General features: G+C 46.8%; 1 long non-coding RNA gene across 1 annotated transcript; it reads left to right on the top strand.

The window, feature by feature from the left end:
- Nucleotides 1–783: 783 nt before the first annotated feature.
- LOC136328912 (uncharacterized) lies at nt 784–16,015 on the top strand. The gene is made up of 3 exons (XR_010730110.1): nt 784–1,227; nt 11,789–11,840; nt 15,466–16,015. It is a non-coding gene; the product is annotated as an uncharacterized lncRNA (long non-coding RNA).
- Nucleotides 16,016–17,437: the final 1,422 nt, after the last annotated feature.

Genomic DNA, 17,437 nt, shown 5'->3' with positions numbered 1-17,437 from the left:
TGATAATTCAGTGAGTTGGAAGGGGCCATTCGTTCCGCGTTCACCTGTATTGACACAGTAATTCTGATGGCTACCAAACCTCCATGTATATTAGTTTGCTCATCAGTAAAAAGGAAAAAATACTTAACATTTAGGTAAGATGAACTTGGATTGACCCAGATATGTACATAAAGCACTTAGCAGTGTCTGGAATGTAGTAATAACTCAGTAAATGGTCTTAGCTGTTTTTATTTTTTTTGTTTTTTTTGTTTTTTTTTTTTTGTTTTTTTTGTATTTTTCTGAAGCTGGAAACGGGGAGAGACAGACTCCCGCATGAGCCCGACTGGGATCCACCCGGCACGCCCACCAGGGGGCGACGCTCTGCCCACCAGGGGGTGATGCTCTGCCCCTCTGGGGCCTCGTTCTGTTGCGACCAGAGCCACTCTAGCGCCTGGGGCAGAGGCCAAGGAGCCATCCCCAGCGCCCGGGCCATCTTTGCTCCAATGGAGCCTCGCTGAGGGAGGGGAAGAGAGAGACAGAGAGGAAGGAGAGGAGGAGGGGTGGAGAAGCAGATGGGCGCTTCTCCTGTGTGCCCTGGCCGGGAATCGAACCCAGGACTTCTGCACGCCAGGCCGACGCTCTACCACTGAGCCAACCGGCCGGGGCCTTAGCTGTTTTTAGTAATGAAGTTTTGGCCTGAGGCCGAGAAGAACAGTTGCCTTTGGTTATATAATACATGCTGTCTACTAGTTTCAGAGCCACAGCCGGCAAGTTTCTCCGGAGGGCGCTTGTCCTCTGAGGGGGAGAGTTGGGCTGGGGCTAGCTCCCAGCAAGCTCCCACCTCCCGTTCCCATGGCGCTGGGCAGTCCTGCACACGGCCCCTTCCGTGCTGATGGCCTGGGCCTTGGCTCGCTGACGCTTGGCTCCCAGCCATCATATGACCGCTCCTCACTGTGCCCAACTCGCTGGGGCAGGGATCAGGTGGCCTGCACAGTGATTGACTCCTGTGTCAGCAGCTCTGGAAGCCAGCAGGTCAGACAGGAGGCCAGCAGCCCTGTGCGCATTGGGACAAGCTGAAAGCAGGGCCATCAGACCTGGCAGCACAGGGCCCAGCCGGGTGGAACCCAGACTGCAGGGGCTGCGATGGGTCCCCAACTCCTTTCTCCAGTGGCCCAACTGTCTACCCTTCCCAGTATGGACTGGGGGACTCCACCTTCTAGAAGCCACCTCTGTCCTGAAGACTACCGGGTGAGTCAGCATCACTGGAGTTGGTCCCTGTGTCCAAGGAAGCAGCTTTTCCCTCAGCCCAGAGCTGGGGAGGATGTGGTTGGAAGGGAGGAAATGGGGAGTCAGGGAGCAAGATTCGGGACCTCAGGGCCCAGTGTCTAGAGGGAGGCCTGAAGGACAGTGCTTAAGTGTTGTGAACCACCGTGACCAGTAATTCCAGGTCCTGAGTGGGAATGGTGCGAAATTAAGAAAATAGGCTTAAAGAATTAAAAAGAATGGCTTCTGGGAGGGCTCTGCAAAGTTGATAGCTGCAACAGAGGGCCCTGCAAAGCCGCATCTTGCTTTGTTTATAGGGCAAAGTGGGCCATTAGCAAATCAATGAGATCTTTGATTATGTTTCCAAGGCAACCCAAGAAAACCCCCACCATACTTAACATCCTAACTTTACACAAAGAAGAGACTTGCCTCCAGTCTTTCCAGGGGGGTAGGATGAGAATCACAGCTAACATGGAGGTGTGGGGAAGGGTTTAAGCTTTTTGCATCTTCACAGAACAAGCAAGGTGGGGGGATAGGCAGACTGTCAGCTTACAGTCAACTCCCCAAACCTCTGTCCCTCAAAAAACTGCAAAAACCCTGTTGGTTTTTTAATCCCCAACACTTAATGAGGAGTCTGGAATAGAGATTTTAAAAAATAAAAAGTGATTCTAGTATTTCTAAATTCTATGTTCATTACTTAGTGTGGGTAAATTGATACCGCAGAGATGTTCTGCATTTTTGTTTCGGCATCAAAGCCATTGTTCAAATGAAGCCCATGGGGGTGCCCACCCCCATGCTTCACCTCTGTGAAGCAGCTGGAAGTTGAGCAGCTGTGCTGCCAGATGGGGGGCCACCAGTCCTGCTCAGTGGCTGACTGCTCCCTTGGAAACCCTTGACCCATCTGCACAGAGCCCCCAGGACCACGCTGAAATCCCTGCAAAGTGAGAGGAAGGGAACTGGAGTCAGCACCCAGAGGAGCTGTCCGCAGCCTGCGTACCCTCCCTGGTGGCAGAAGCACCCCCAGACCACAGCCTGAGGATCAGTTCTCAAAAGTCACTTTCCCTCTGTGAGGGCCCCGGATTTGATTCAGGATTGGTAAATCCAAGGGATGGAGCTTTTTAAAAAGTCATTTTGGAATTAGCAGGATGAGAAGATTTGTACTTAACTTTTCCTTATTGGTAGAATAACTACCATTTCCAGTAGCAGCCCTCCCACCCTCACCCCCAACCCAGCTCCGCCCCACTCTCCCCTTTCCAAGGGTGCTGTGCTCCTGACCTTTGGGATGCTCTCGTTTCCCCCCTTTCTTGGTGGTTTTCTCCACTGTGTGTGTACCTCTAAGTGCCTTGGTTTAGTTTTGCCTGTTTTTGAACTTATTAGACAGAATTCACAATTTTATTCTTTTAGCCCTTGCTTCTTTCATTCAACAGCATGTTTGTAAGATCCAATTGTTATGGAATGGAATCATTTCATTTGCACTGGATTTTGAATATGTCATCTTCATGTCTTTGGGCAAGTCATTTCATTTTTATGAGTCTCAGTTGTCTCACCAGAAACTAGTTCAGAAATGGTTCCAGCACCAGCTTTAAATCCCTTCTTTATTGGAGTAGAGATAACTTATCTGTAACACAGCCTTTCTACCCACTCATCTCCTGATGGTACTTGGGCTGTTTCCAGACCTTGGCTATTGTATATAATGCTGCAATGAACATAAGGGTGAATATATTCTTTTGAATTAGTGTTTTGGGTTTCTTTGGATAAATTCCCAGAAGTGGGATTACTGGGTCATATGGCGGTTCCATTTTTAATTTTCTGAAGTAACTCCATACTGCTTTTTACACTGGCTGCACCAGTCTGCATTCTCACCAGCAGTGCAGGAGGGTTCTCTTTTCTCCACATCCTCATCAACACTTGTTTGTTGATTTATTGATGATAGCCATCTGGCCAGAGTGAGGTGATATTATGGTTTTAATTTACATTTCTCTGATGGTTAGTGAATTTGGCAAAGTAGAAGAATATAAAATTAATATTTAGAAATCAGTGACACTTTATACACCAATAATGAACTAACAAAAAGAGAAATAAAGAAAACAATCCTATTTATTATTGCAACAACAAAAACAAAATAGAGTGCCTAGGAATTAATTTAACCAAGGAAGTAAAAGATCGGTACTCAGAAAATTATAGGATATTAAAGAAAGAAATTGAGGAAGATACAAATAAGTAGAACCATACACTGTTTCATGGATGGATAGAATTAACATCACTGAAATGGCCAAAATACCCAAAACAATCTATAAATTTAATACAATTCCTATTAAAATACTAATGGCATATTTCACAGATCTAGAACAAATATTCCAAAAAATTAATATGGAGCTAAAGAAAGACCCTGAATAGCCTCAACAATCTTGAGAAAGAAGAACAAAGTTGGAGAAATCATACTACTTGATATCGAACTATACTTACAAGGCCATAGTAATCAAAACAGCATGGTACTGGCATAAAAACAAGCATATAGATCAATGGAACTGAATAGAGAGCCCAAAAATAAACTCATGCCTTTATGGTCCATTAATATTTGACAAAGGAGGCAAGAACATGCAGTGGGGTAAAGACAGTCTATTCAATAAATGGTGTTAGAAAAATTAAACAGGTACATGCAGATAAAATGAATCTATGAGTTTATTTCTGTTTTTTTGTTTATACATTTTGTTTTTTAGATTACACATATAAGTGAGATCATATGATATTTGTCTCTCTTTGTCTGACTTATTTCTAAGTGGATAGCTCTGATGGAGAACACTTCAGTCTTCTACCACATTCTTTTTTGTTATTAAGGTGCCATATAAAAACCATGAAAATTACATACAGGAATCATAAACATCATTTATTGGCTCTCTGCCAGTCACTTGAATTTAGTAGAGCTGGAATTTTGCTATCATGATCCTCACCTGAGTACCCCAATATTTCCTGTTCAGATGATACCTCTACACTTATGGTCATTATTCCCCAGCCTATAGCTTTGTTTCCTGTGTAGTCAGTCGGGCAATCGTGAGGGCTTCTAGTGGTCATGTACCTCTGTTGAATTTGGTAAGAAAACATCATGAATTCAGAGAATTCCCAGATTGCCCTTAGACCACATCCTGAGGTCCAGCAGCTTCCCTATTGTCCCCAGTGACCTCTCCCAGGGTTACCTCTCATTCACTAAGACCTAATGTGATTTTGTTGTGTAGAGATGGTACTGTCATCCCCCAAAAGTTTTCCTGCTGGGTTTGGAGAATGTTTTGGGTGGGAGGTAGTGGGTGGGGTGGGGCCCGAGGCACTGGTTTAACCTAGGCTTGTTTCACTGAGTCCAGCACAGTTAGGATGAATTAAAGCTTTTCTAGAGCAGCACTGGCCAATGGACATTTTGCAATGATGGGGATGTTCTATGTGCAATACAGTAGCCATTTGGCACTTGACTACTGCATAGTACAGTGGCCACTTAGCTACTGTGCTTAAGGAGCTGCATTTTAATGTCATTAACTTATTTAAATAGGAACATGAGGCTAGCATTTCTGTTATTGGACAATGCAGTTCTAGAACATGCCTTTCCTATATAATCTCTTCTTCATACATATAGCACTTTTATGTCTTCACTACAAAACAAATGCCTTTCTGTCTACACTGTCACTTGTCCCATCTCTCTTCCCCAATTCCCATTTACTTGTGCAGTCTGGCCTCTGCTTTGCCAGTGCACGGACATTTTGGAGATAAAGCTGTACGTGCTCTGCATGTTGCCAAATGTCTGACACCTGACATTGGGTTGTTCCCCTCTTATCTCTTCCCCTCTAGCTCTGTTCTTGCACAAAGTATGTCTTCACTGAGTATTTATATGTGCCAGGGTTTCGTGTGATAATGAACAAAAGGCCACTGTCCCAGTTCCCATGCCCCATGTGATAATCTGGGTGCTCATTTTATAAATCAGTGGCATGCAAACTAATTGGATCACAACCCAGAAATAGAGTTTACCTTGCAACCTAGTATACATATATGCACGCATGTAGATACAGTCACAACAGAAGTTTCAGGAAAGAGCTTTACCGAAGTTATATGCTCAGGACACTAATATTTTCGATACTATTTTTGAAGGCTGGTGGAGACTTATTCTCTTTAGGACCTACCCACAATGTAAAAACCCTGCCCTAAATGCCAGAGCCCCCAGGCCCTGATGCTGCCACTGGCCATGTCATGCTGCCCATTTTCCCTGGGTGCCCTCGGCCAGACAAGTGCCAGGCCCCGCCCATGCGGCTGCCCAGTCCTTGGAGCTCTCTCTCCACAGACCCACAGATCCCATTCTGAGAGCCAACAGCTGCCCAGGCACTGGCCTGTCCCACTGTTATCTTTCACTCCCTGGGTCCAAATCTGATTTTATCTCTTTTTCCCAAATCCTTCCTCTTCTCCTATATGTACTATATTAGTGCATGGTTCCACCGTCTTCTGTTCAGGGCTGGGAGAAACCTCGAAGGCTCCTAAATGCACCTACCTCTGGTCACCCTGAATCACATTGCTTCTGGGAGAGACCTTTGCCCTCCATCTCACTGTCACTGCTTCAGTTTAGACCCTCCTTAGATAATGTACCTCCAGAGTCTTCTGAGTCAGTTCTGTTCAATAGCACTTAAAGCAACAATGAAACTTCTAGATCTACACCATCCACTACGGTAGCCACTGGTGAGGTGTGGCTCCTGAGCACTTAACATGGAGCTAGTGCAACTTAGAAACTAATTTTTTATTTCAGTTTAAATGGCCATATGTAGCTAATGACTAATGTGTTGGGCAGTTCAGGCCTGAAGGATCACCCTGTCACAGTGTACCTGCTCCTGGCCCCTGGACCAAAGAGACAACCAACAAACCCCTTTTGACTAAGCTAATGAATGACATAAATATATGACAGCCATATAAAGATGTCAGCAAGACCATCAATTAGTAAGTAGTATAACAAGCCAACTTGTTCTCAGGTAGAATCTTTTCATAAATTAAAGAAGAAGGCACCAGGCTATGCAGCCTATCTCTGCATGAATTGATTAAATTAAGTAATTAGATATTAATTGTTACCATTGTAGTAAGCATCAGTGATATAAATACGAATCAAACATAATCCCTCAAGAAGCTCTGATTCCAATGAGAGAGAGACAGTAAGCAAATAGTTGTGATTCAGTGTGGTAAGGGCTGTAATGGACATGCATACCACTGCCGGAGGAGTCCAGGAGAAACAGTGGCTCCCTGGGCCTCGAGCACTGTGGAAGGGGACACAGGTGGAGCGGCATTTACATGGTATGTTGAAGAATGAGGAAATGTTTGCCAGGTAGAGGAAGGGCTGTTTAAGTCCTGGAAAAAGCAGGTGTGTATTAGTTGTTTTTTGCTGCTTAACACAGTGCCTTAAACTTCACAACTCAAAACATTTCTTTTTTTCTTTTTTTTGTATTTTTCTGAAGTGAGAAGCAGGGAGGCAGAGAGACACAATCCCGCATGCACCTGACAGGGATCCACCTGGCATGCCTACCAGGGGGCGATGCTCTGCCCATCTGGGGCATTGCTCCCTCATTCTAGCACCTGAAGTGGAGGCCATGGAGTCATCCTCAGTGCCTGGGCCAACTTTGCTCCAGTAGAGCCTTGGCTGCAGTAGAGAAGAGAGAGACAGAGAGAGAAAAGAAGGGGAAAGGTGGAGAAGCTGATGGTCACTTCTCCTGTGTGCCCTGACCAGGAATCGAACCTGGGACTTCCAACCTGGTAGAGCCGACACTCTACTGCTGAGCCAACAGGCCAGAGCCATGCTCAAAACACTTCTTATCGCCTGACCTGTGGTGGCGCAGTGGGATAAAGCGTCGACCTGGAACACTGAGGTCGCCGGTTCGAAACCTTGGGCTTGCCTGGTCAAGGCACATATGGGAGTTGATGCTTCCTGCTCCTCCCCCTTCTCTCTCTCTCTCTGTCTCTCTCTCTCACTCCTCTCTCTCTAAAAAAAAAAAAAAAATCAATAAATAAAATATTTAAAAAACAAACAAACAAACAAAAAAAAACACTTCTTATCTTACACTGACTGTGGGACAGGAATTCAGAAGTGTCTTAGCTAGATGAGTCTGGCCCAGAGTCTGCTGGGATGGCAGACAGGGTGCTGTCTGGTCTACAGTCACATGGAAACTTTGCTCAGGTTGGAGAATGGCTTCTCCGCACTCACCTGGGCATGGGCAGAAGCCTTCGTACCTAGATGGCTGTGGGTTGGAGGCCTCAGTTCCTCAGCCATAGGCCTCTGCATCAGCTACTTGACAGTTTCCGTGACATGTCAGGTGGCTTTGACAGTGAGTGATAAGTGAGAACAAGCAAGAAGCCACAGTGCATTTAGGACCTAGTCTCTGAAGTCACATGATGTCATTTCTACATTATTCCATCTGTCAGAAGGGAGTCCCAATCCAGCCCACACAGAAGGGAAGGGGTCTCAAGGTCCAACTCTTGAAGAGAGGACAGTTAGAGAATCTGTGGCCTTGTCTTAACACTACTGCATTGTAGGAAAGTATGAGGTGTGGATACGGCTGGTGTATTCAAACAAGAAAGAGATGCCCATTGTGGGTGGGGTGGATTGCTGTGGAACAGGTGGAGTAAGGGGCACCTGGAGATGAGGCTTAAACCCAAGGCTGGGCCTCACAGTCCAGGCTGCAGGGTTGGACTATAGCTTGTCTCGCCCCCAAGCAGTGAGCTTCGAAGGGCCGCAGGGTTGGGGGTTCCAAGCCTCCCAATGAGTGCCCTTCTCTGGGAGCCCAGTACCATGACTGGACATGCTAACCACAGGCAGTAGTGAGGACACCACACAGGCTGGTTCCCGATAACATTCAGCCCCAGAAGAGGCCCCTGAGCTAGTGCTGGCATGTGGAGGGGACTCCTCTGTAGGCTGCCAGGGCTCTGGGGGTCCAGCAGCTCCACCAAGACCTATCTGACAGCTGGGAGGGGAGCGCTGAGCCCCTCCTCACACACTGTCTTTACATCAGGGGTTCTAATGAGCCTGGTGAAAACCCAGCCCCTGCTCCAGTGTGTATGTCGGAAAAGCCGACTGGGGCTTTCTCAGCTGCTCTACGCCATCAATGACCCTTTAAGCCACAGCACACAGGAGAAGAGCCACCTTCTTCCCGCCAAGGTCTGCGCTCCCTGACTCTTAGCTGAAGAACTTTACTGCTTTGTTGTGGATCCTAAATCTAAAACTCTCCTCATAGAGGTGAGGGATGATGGGAAGAGAATAAATTTCCTCTGACTCTATTCAGAGCATTTCAGGTGTTCTAAGTCTCATCCAGGTGTTGCCTGGTCTTTCCCTCCCTTGAGTTCTACAGATTACCTAGATAAGATTGCTCCCAGCCCTCCCTCTCTGCCTGTGAAAGGTTCTAAGTCCTTCCTAAGATTTTCCCAAGATTACCTTATGTTGTCACCTCTGAATCTAAACTCTTGCTTCCACTGAATGTGTTTGGTTTGCAGATTACCCTGCATTCCTGTGCTATTCCTGGTCCTGTGCCCCGTGGTCCCAGAGCCCAAATTCATCCTCTGACACAATTCTACAAAACACCCCAAATCATACAAGACATGTTAATTGTAGCCTTGACTTTAAATCTATAGAGGGGTTTCTATCATGGCAGAAATATTTCCAGTTACTACCCATAACACCCAGTTAAATTTTAATTTCAGACATTTTTTTTATGGTATGTCCCTCAATTTTTTCCCTAAATCTAGCAACTCTAAAAGCAATCTCACAGCATTAAATTGAACATTTGACATTCTGTTCCTAGCCTTCCCCACACTGGGGACTTCTCACTATCTGGGCCCCCTGTGGTCCTCAGCTCCACCATCCTGCTGGTCCCTGCTTTTGTCACAGTTCCTCACCCCCACCCCCTGCTATATTGCAGGTTAGCTTACATATCCAAAACCACCCTGGCTCTGAGCACAACAAAAGGGCCTTTCATTCACCCATACCTGCTCTCATGTGAAGGTAGTTCTCCCCACTTACATAAATATCATATGATAACCTTCTTCAAGAGGGCCACCATGGTGACAGAAAGGCCTTGTCCTCTACTCAGTATGGTGCCTGAGCTCCCTTGTTGGTTGTGATGTTCCTGGTGGAGGTGTGCTAGGCTGAGCTATTCATAAATCCAGCATACATTTATTGTATCACTATGACTTAATATGCTCTGAATGTAAAATGATGAGATGTAGGTCACTGAGTGGCATGTGAGGCCTAAGTGCAGGCAACCACAGGATATTGTAGTTGGTACAGGGTAGTTGGTAGCCATGAAATCCCATAGCAGGGGGCAATCTCAGAGGGTTTCATGGAGGAGGTGTCATTTATCTAGTCCAGAATAAATTTCTTCTTCTTTTTTAAAGTGAGAAGAGGAAAGACAGACACATTCTCACATACATACCCACCAAGATCCACACTGAACAAGCTACCTACTGGTGATGCTCTGCCTAACTATGAATGTTGCCTGGCAATTGAGCTATTTTTATCACCTGAGGTGGAGGCTCCAGGGAGCCATTCTCAGTGTCTGGAGCCAACTTGGTAGAACCAATCGAGCCATGGCTACAGGAGGGAAAGAGAGAAAGAGAGAGAAAAGAGAGGGAGAGGAGTGAAGAAGCAGGTGGTTGCTTCTCCTATGTGCCCTGATCAGGAATTGAGCCCAGGGCATTCACACGCCAGGCTAACACTCTACCACTGAGCTTACCAGCCAGGGTCCAGAGTAAATTTCTATAGAGAAAAAATAGATAAAAGGGATTTCACTGGTCAAGGAAATGACCAATATTCACAGAGAATATATATGTTCAGGGAATAATAGAAAAGTTGTTATGGGTGTAAAGCCAGTATTCACAGCCACCATCACAGCCGCCTGGCCTATGCAGGTTCACATCGAGTTTGGACAGACGGTAATGAAACAACAGAGCCAAGAACTGGTGGGCCATCATCTTTAATCCTAGCTTGCACCCGGCAGGCGAGTAAAAACACACACTGGGCTCCAAAACCCACTCATTCAGTGCTCACAAAGTTACTGACTTATCCGAGTTTCCTAGAATCAAAGGTTTCTAGCTCACCAGACTTATTCACCTGTGTTCCCCATCTCCTTCCTTCTCCCTGCACAAACTGCACAAACCGGCTTCTCACTCAGCACTCCACCATCTTGGCTGCCTCTTCTGGCCTCCTCCACATGGCCTTTCTCTGCTCTCCTCTCTAATGCTAATCTCAGGAACCAAGAGAGAAAGCTCCCAGTCTGCCCCACTTTATAGCGCAGAAATCAAAACCTTTAATCCAATATACAAAATAGGGAAGTCTCTAATACAAAGTCACTTATCTGAGGCATGATGGGATTGCACCACCCCATATCGAAAAGGGTGGGAAAGGCTTAGTCCTAAAACCAAGCCCCAGGCTACAAGGATCCTGCCTGCCCACAGCCCGCCCCCAACACACATTAATATCACCTGGGCAACAGGCTTCCATGTGGGCAGCGCCATCTTTAACAAAATGAGCATAATATATTTTATCTGCCCAACAATCCATACCTATGCTCACTTTACTACCCACAATCTACAGCACTGGCATCCCTGTGCAAGGAAATTAGGCACATTAAACAAATTACAACAACATGACAAATTATACAATTTCAACAATTACAAAGGTACATTTCACCAGTCTCTGAGCACTTTGCCAAAAGGGCAAAATGTCCTCGGACTTCTTTCTAGCTGTTTGAAAAGCTTCCCGGGGCAGGGGATGGCCTCCAACAAAGCCTCCCCCCACCCCCATCAGGGTATTTCACATTGTCCAAAATCCGTAAGTCCATCCAACATAGGAGCCAGTGCCCGCTCTGGTCGTAGTCCAGGAAATCAGTCCATGCACATAGGGCCTCAGCCACCCCCTCATCCCTGCCATCCTGGCAGGTCTTACACTGTCCCAAAGAGGAGCACATGGCAATGGCAGTTAGCATTTTCATCTCTGCTCCAGAGAGCATGATGGCATCCACCCTTAATGTCCTAAAATCACAGACCTACTGATAGATGTATGAATTTACCAGAACTCCAACTGCCCTTTTGTTGTCCCACCTGGCTGCCTGACCCCATCCTTACTTACTGGATAATCGCCCCTGAAGCAGAAAAGTGCCAGAAAGCTGATCAACTGCCCCAAGAAGGAGCATTCCAGAAAGCTGAAATCCTAAAACCATAAAAGGGAACATACCAGAACTTCTGACTTAGTATCCCCTCAGGCTCTCCCAAACCCTATAAAATTCACCTCATAATCTGTAACCGGTGTCCTTCTCCCCAGAGAAGTGCCCAGCAGGGTTCCTTTCTTCCTTTCAATAAAGCCTGTTGCTCTGGTCTTTTCAGACTCCCATGGATTTCAATATTTGGTGCCAAAACCCAGGACAGGGTACTAACTGCCTGGACAATCCCTCTTTGCCGTCCAAACTTACAACCAGGGAAGCAATGGGCAGTGGCAGCTTGTCCTGGGCTTACTCCCTGATTCTGTTTGGACGTGTAATTATAGGTTGATTGGCTGGTGATCTGTCCCTGTCCTGAACCCCTGCTGGACCAGAAAGGTAAGGAGTTTCTCCCTTCCCTCTCCTGGTTGGCTTTAATTCGACCCACAAGTCCCTAATCCATCATCGGACAGCTTTCTCTGGTCAGCCTCACATTTTGAGGGGTTTGCCATTTTTCTGTTCCAGGGACAGCACATTCCAAAAGTCTAAGCACTTAGCCAAATCCCTCCACATTCTCTTTGAGCTCCTTCTTGGGCAGTGATGACCCCAAGGTAGGACAACTCCACATTCCCAGGAGAGCTTTCTCCTTTGAGATTGTGATTGGAGGTGGGGACGCCCTCTCTAGATCACTAATCTCCACATTGGGCTCTTCAGAGTAGAAGCCGTCTGACCAAACCCCGTTGAGCTGTCTTCTACTCATTTTCTTTTGCCATACAGCCTGGCACAATATAAACTAGACAATGACTCCCACAGGCCTGAAAATGGGACATTCGATTACAATATCCTGTGAGACCTTGACAACTTTTGCCACCAGACAGGGAGGACATCAGAAATTCCTTATGTGCAGGCTTTCTTCTACCTTCGCTCCTGTCCTTAATCTCTGTACTGCTTGTTCTACACAAACAAGCCAAAGAAACCTCACCTAAAACCTCCACTCCTAATCTTTTCTTCTCTGTGGACTCCCAACTCTCTTCCCCTCCTGCCTGACCCCCGGGGGCACCCCTCTCTCCGGACCCCTCTCTGGTCCCTCTGCACATCTTTTCCACTCGAGTCTCTCCCCTCCAGAAAGCCCCCTCCCTTCGCAGAAACCTGTGCTCATTCACTTGCAAATACCAGTCTCTCTTTCTCCTCCCCTGCTAGCCAGGGGCCTCTCCCTTCTTCACTGTGTTCTTAAATCCCTCCTCCCTCCTTACAGATGAGTGGCTCTGTCTCTTTTTCTTCTTCGACCCATCCTTCCCCCTCCTCAGAGACTGACTGTGCCTTCCACTACCCCTCACCCCCTTCCCTCTCCTCAGAGCTCTAAATCTTTTGACTCCTCTGACCATGTGGCGCCACCACCAGCACTTCAACCTCTTCCTCCTCCTCCTCCTCCTCCTGCAGATTCTGACCCTCCTTCTTTCCATCCAGCTGCTCACACTGCCCATCCATCTGCTTTCTCTCTTCCTCTCCTCTATGCTGACAACTTTCTGCCATCTTGAAAAGCTTAAAAAAGCAGTGTTGTCTATTGAGCTGTGTGAGTAAGTAATCTGTTTTGTCTCTTTCTCTGTGTCTGTTTCTAAGGACTTAAACCAATAATTACCCACCTCTTAAATCAAGGCTTACTCATCCCCACAGATTCTCCCTACAATACCCCCACCATTTCTGTTCGAAAACCTTCAGGTGTTTATCGCCTCGTACAAGACTTACGCCTAATCAATGAGGCAGTAATTCCCCTCCATCCAGTAGTCCCTAATCTCTACAAGTTACTGTCACACATTCCCTCAAACACCACTCACTTCAGGATCCTAGACCTCAAGGATGCCTTCTTTACCATTCCTCTACACCCTGACTCTTACTTTCTGTTTGCATTCCCCTGGACTGACCCGAACACTAATGCAGCCCAGCAATTTACCTGGATTGTCTTACCCCAGGGGATCAGAAACAGCCCACACCTGTTTGGGTAGGCACTAGCTCAGGATTTAACATCATGCAATCTCAAAACTAGCACTCTCTTACAATATGTAGATAACCTACTCCTCTGCAGCCCCTCCCTGCCTGCCTCAAGGAGACACACCGCCACCCTTCTTAACTTCTTCACCATAAAGGGATATCGCATCTTCTCTGCTAAGGCTCAACTTCACTCTTAGTCCATAGTCTATCTGGGCATTGCCTTAACCCCCACAACCTGAGATCTCACCCTAAATCAAACTCAGACCCTCCGCAGTCTCCAACCACTTACCACCACAAATCAAATCCTTTCTTTCCTTAGTCTCATAGGCTTCTTTAAACACTGGATTCCCAATTTTGCTCTCTTAGTCAAGCCTTTCAGTGAAATCTTCTGAGCATGGCTTTTAATGGCCAAGGGAGTAACAAAAAAGTCAAATAAGGCCCAAAAGAGGTCAGGAAACACCAGATTTTGGCATACGCTCTAAAGCAGGGGTCCCCAAACTTTTTACACAGGAGGCCAGTTCACTGTCCCTCAGACCATTGGAGGGCCGCCACATACAGTGCTCCTCTCACTGACCACCAGTGAAAGAAGTGTGGCGGGAGGGGGGCAGATAAATGGCCTCAGGGGGCCACAGTTTGGGGACACCTGCTCTAAAGGCTCCAGCACCCTAAAGGGCTTCATAGGATTCCATTAGGGCCCTGCTCCAGAGTGGAAAGAAAGGTCATTGAACTGAAGCCTGCCAGGCTTCCCGGCTCCACTGGTTTACACGTCTGTGCTGTGAAAAAAGGGACACGAGAAAGTAATCTGCCCCCTTGCTCTATGGAGGGAGGGTTCAGTTTCTTCTAGCCCTGCTCCAGCTACTTGTGACCTGACCTTGCCCAGCGTGCTGGGAATTGCCACTGAAGGCCCAAGGACATTGTTCACGAGCCTAAGGTATTTCTTCCAAGTAGCAGATAAACTGATCTCATTTCTTGTGAACACAAGGGCCATCTACTATGCCTTGCCTGAATATTTGAATTTTATTTATCCCTCGAAGAGCTCTACTGTGGGTATTGACAGTCTGATGTTGCTGCTTTATTTAATGTATAGTGTCTCCTTTATTCCTCTTATCTCAATGCTCCATGCCTATTGTAGGCTGGGACCTGCTGCTAATTCCAGCTAGAATCAGTGGTCACTAGGACTTAAACTCTAGCTGCAAAGTGTAGAAATGTAACCACCCTTTCCCTAAGTACTTACAGGATTTACAGGCTACTCAGCAAACTGTTCAAAGACTGTCCAAGAGGCACTTCCAGCAGTACATCACCCAAGGACAGACTTTCACGTGGACAGGTCCACACACTGTAATCCTGACAACTCCCATCCACTGTAATCCTGACAACTCCCACTGCTGCTAAAGTAGAAAAATGGCATAACACCTATATATATCTCCCTACTAATTGAACAGAAACCTGTACCCTAATCTATCTCACCCCAAATATCAACCTAATCCCACCCCATGAGCCTCTTCCAGTTCTTAGTACACTACCCATCAATCTAAGGACCAAACGAGCTGTACAGGTAATCCCTCTTCTTGTCGCTTTAGGAATCTCTACAGGAGTAGGTCTAGGAGCAGGGGTACTGGCCACTGCCCTGTCTTATTCCTACTCTCTCTCTCTCTCTCTCTGAAGCTCAGCAAATTCGTAAACATGGAGTCAGTGGTTTCGCACAAACTGGGTGTCTTGACTATCGCCTTTCATTGGTCCACTCACTCTCCTATTTATTTTTCTAACTTTTGGACCCTGCCTCTTACGTTTGTTCACTAGTTTCTTACAGAACCTCATGCAGACCTTCACCAATCAGAAAATTGGAAAAATCTATCTAACTCTACACACCAACTCTGAAACCTGCCCTCACAAAACAGAAAAATCTGGAACCCTATAAAAACACCCCTACTCCGAACAATGGTGGAAAAACCCCTTGTTCTCAATGCTAGCACCAATTACAGGACCAATCCTAATTCTGTGCCTAATTTTAATGCTTACCTCTTTCTTTATCAAGTTCCTGCAGGCTCGAATGAGAGAAATCTCCAGGATTACCTACAATCAAATGCTTTTACAACTCCTACTCCAACTTCCCCCCTGGGGGAGGGTTCACGAAGGAGGCCCCCAACAGGGATAACAGCAGGAAATAGCTCCAGAAGATGGCTGGTCTGAGACAAACCTCCTTCCTGAACCCCATGCCCTCTCCTTCCCCCACCTCTTTTCCTTTTTATCATATCACAGAGTTGAGAAATGATAGATATATGAAATTCCAACTGCCTTTTTGTTGTCCCACCTGGCTGCCTGACCTCACCTTTACTTACTGGATAATTGCCCCTGAGACAGAAGAGTTCCAGAAAACTGATCAACTGCCCCAAGAAGGAGCATTCCAGAAAGCTGAAATCCTAAAACCATAAAAGGGAACATACCAGAACTTCTGACTCAGTACCCCCTCAAGCTCTCCCAAATCCTATAAAATTCACCTCATAATCTGTAACCGGTGCCCTTCTCCCCGGAGAAGTGCCCAGCAGGCACTTCTTATTCCTTTCAATAAAGCCTGTTACTCTGGTCTTTTCAGACTCCCATGGATTCCAACACCTACCAGAGCCGTAGTAAGAACTCCTTGCTGCTGGGCTCTCATCTTCTGGAGGCCGTGGATTACAACTCCAGGCCGATTCTCCTCATCCTCCAAAGAGGAACTAAAAACACCAGCTCCGCTGCCAGCTTTGCCGCCTTGGGCCCAGCCTCCCGCCGCTGCTGGCTCTCCACAACGTCCAGGGAAATCTCCAATTCACGAACCTGTGATTCCTTTTCCAGCGTCTGCTCCATTTCCAAACGAGTCTCGCGAACCTGGTCGCTTGCTGGTGCTTGCTTCAGCTCCAGGGTCGACATCTCTTTCTCACACGTTTGTTCCAGCTCCTTCCACTGCTCGGTTTGCAGGTCCCGGGCAGCCTCTTCCACAGAGCTCTTGGTTTTCTCACACATGGCTGTAAAAGTCAGCCAGCCTACGGCCCCCAAAAGGACAGCCATGGGGAACCATAAAAGCAGCCAGTCCTCTACCATGCACATCAAGGGTGACGGCTCCATACCAATCTCTGAATCCTGCCACAGACTACGCCAAATGTTAAGCCAGTATCCACGGCCACCATCACAACTACCTGGCCCATGCAGGTTCGCATTGGATTCGGACAGTCGGTAAAGAAACAACAGAGCCCAAAACTAGTGGACCATTAGCTTTATTCCTAGCTTGCACCAGCAGACAAGTAAAAACACACACTGGTCTCCAAAATCCACTCATTCAGCGCTCACAAAGTTACTGACTTATCCGAGTTTCCTAGAATCAAAGGTTTCTAGCTCACTAGCTTCATTCTCCTTTGTTCCCCATCTCCTTCTCTCTACACACACTCTGCACTAACTGGCTTCTCTTTCAGCTCTCCACCGTCTTGGTTGTCTCTCCTCTCCTCCACGTGGCCTTACTCTGCTCTCCAACCTACTCTCTGCTCTAATGCTAAACTCAGGAACTGAGAGAGCAAACTCCCAGTCTGCACCACTTTATAGTGCAGAAATCAAAACCTTTAATCCAATATACAAAATAGGGAAGTCTCTAATACAAAGTCACTTATCAGAGACGTGATGGGATTGCATCACCCCACATCAAAAAGGGTGGGAAAGGCTTAGTCCTAAAACCAAGCCCCAGGCTACAAGGGTCCTGCCTGCCCACAGCCCACCCCCAACACACATTAATATCACCTGGGCGACAGGCTTCCATGTGGGCAGCGCCATCTTTAACAAAGTGAGCATAATACATTTTATCTGCCCAATAGTGGGGAAGATACACAGAAGAAGTCAGTAAGATGGGCTGGTCTAGTGGGTTTGATGCACCTTTGTTTATATCCCTGCTACAGCAGAAAGTGATTGCCTCCATTGGTCCAAACAAGAGAAGAAGGTGTAAAAGTATTCATTTCCTATTGCATTGTAATAAATAAGCATAA

This window comes from Saccopteryx bilineata, chromosome 3 (assembly GCF_036850765.1).
Source record: "Saccopteryx bilineata isolate mSacBil1 chromosome 3, mSacBil1_pri_phased_curated, whole genome shotgun sequence".
NCBI lineage: Eukaryota > Metazoa > Chordata > Mammalia > Chiroptera > Emballonuridae > Saccopteryx > Saccopteryx bilineata.
The sequence above is the reverse complement of the archived record's forward strand: the minus strand, read 5'-3'. Positions and strand labels throughout refer to the sequence as shown.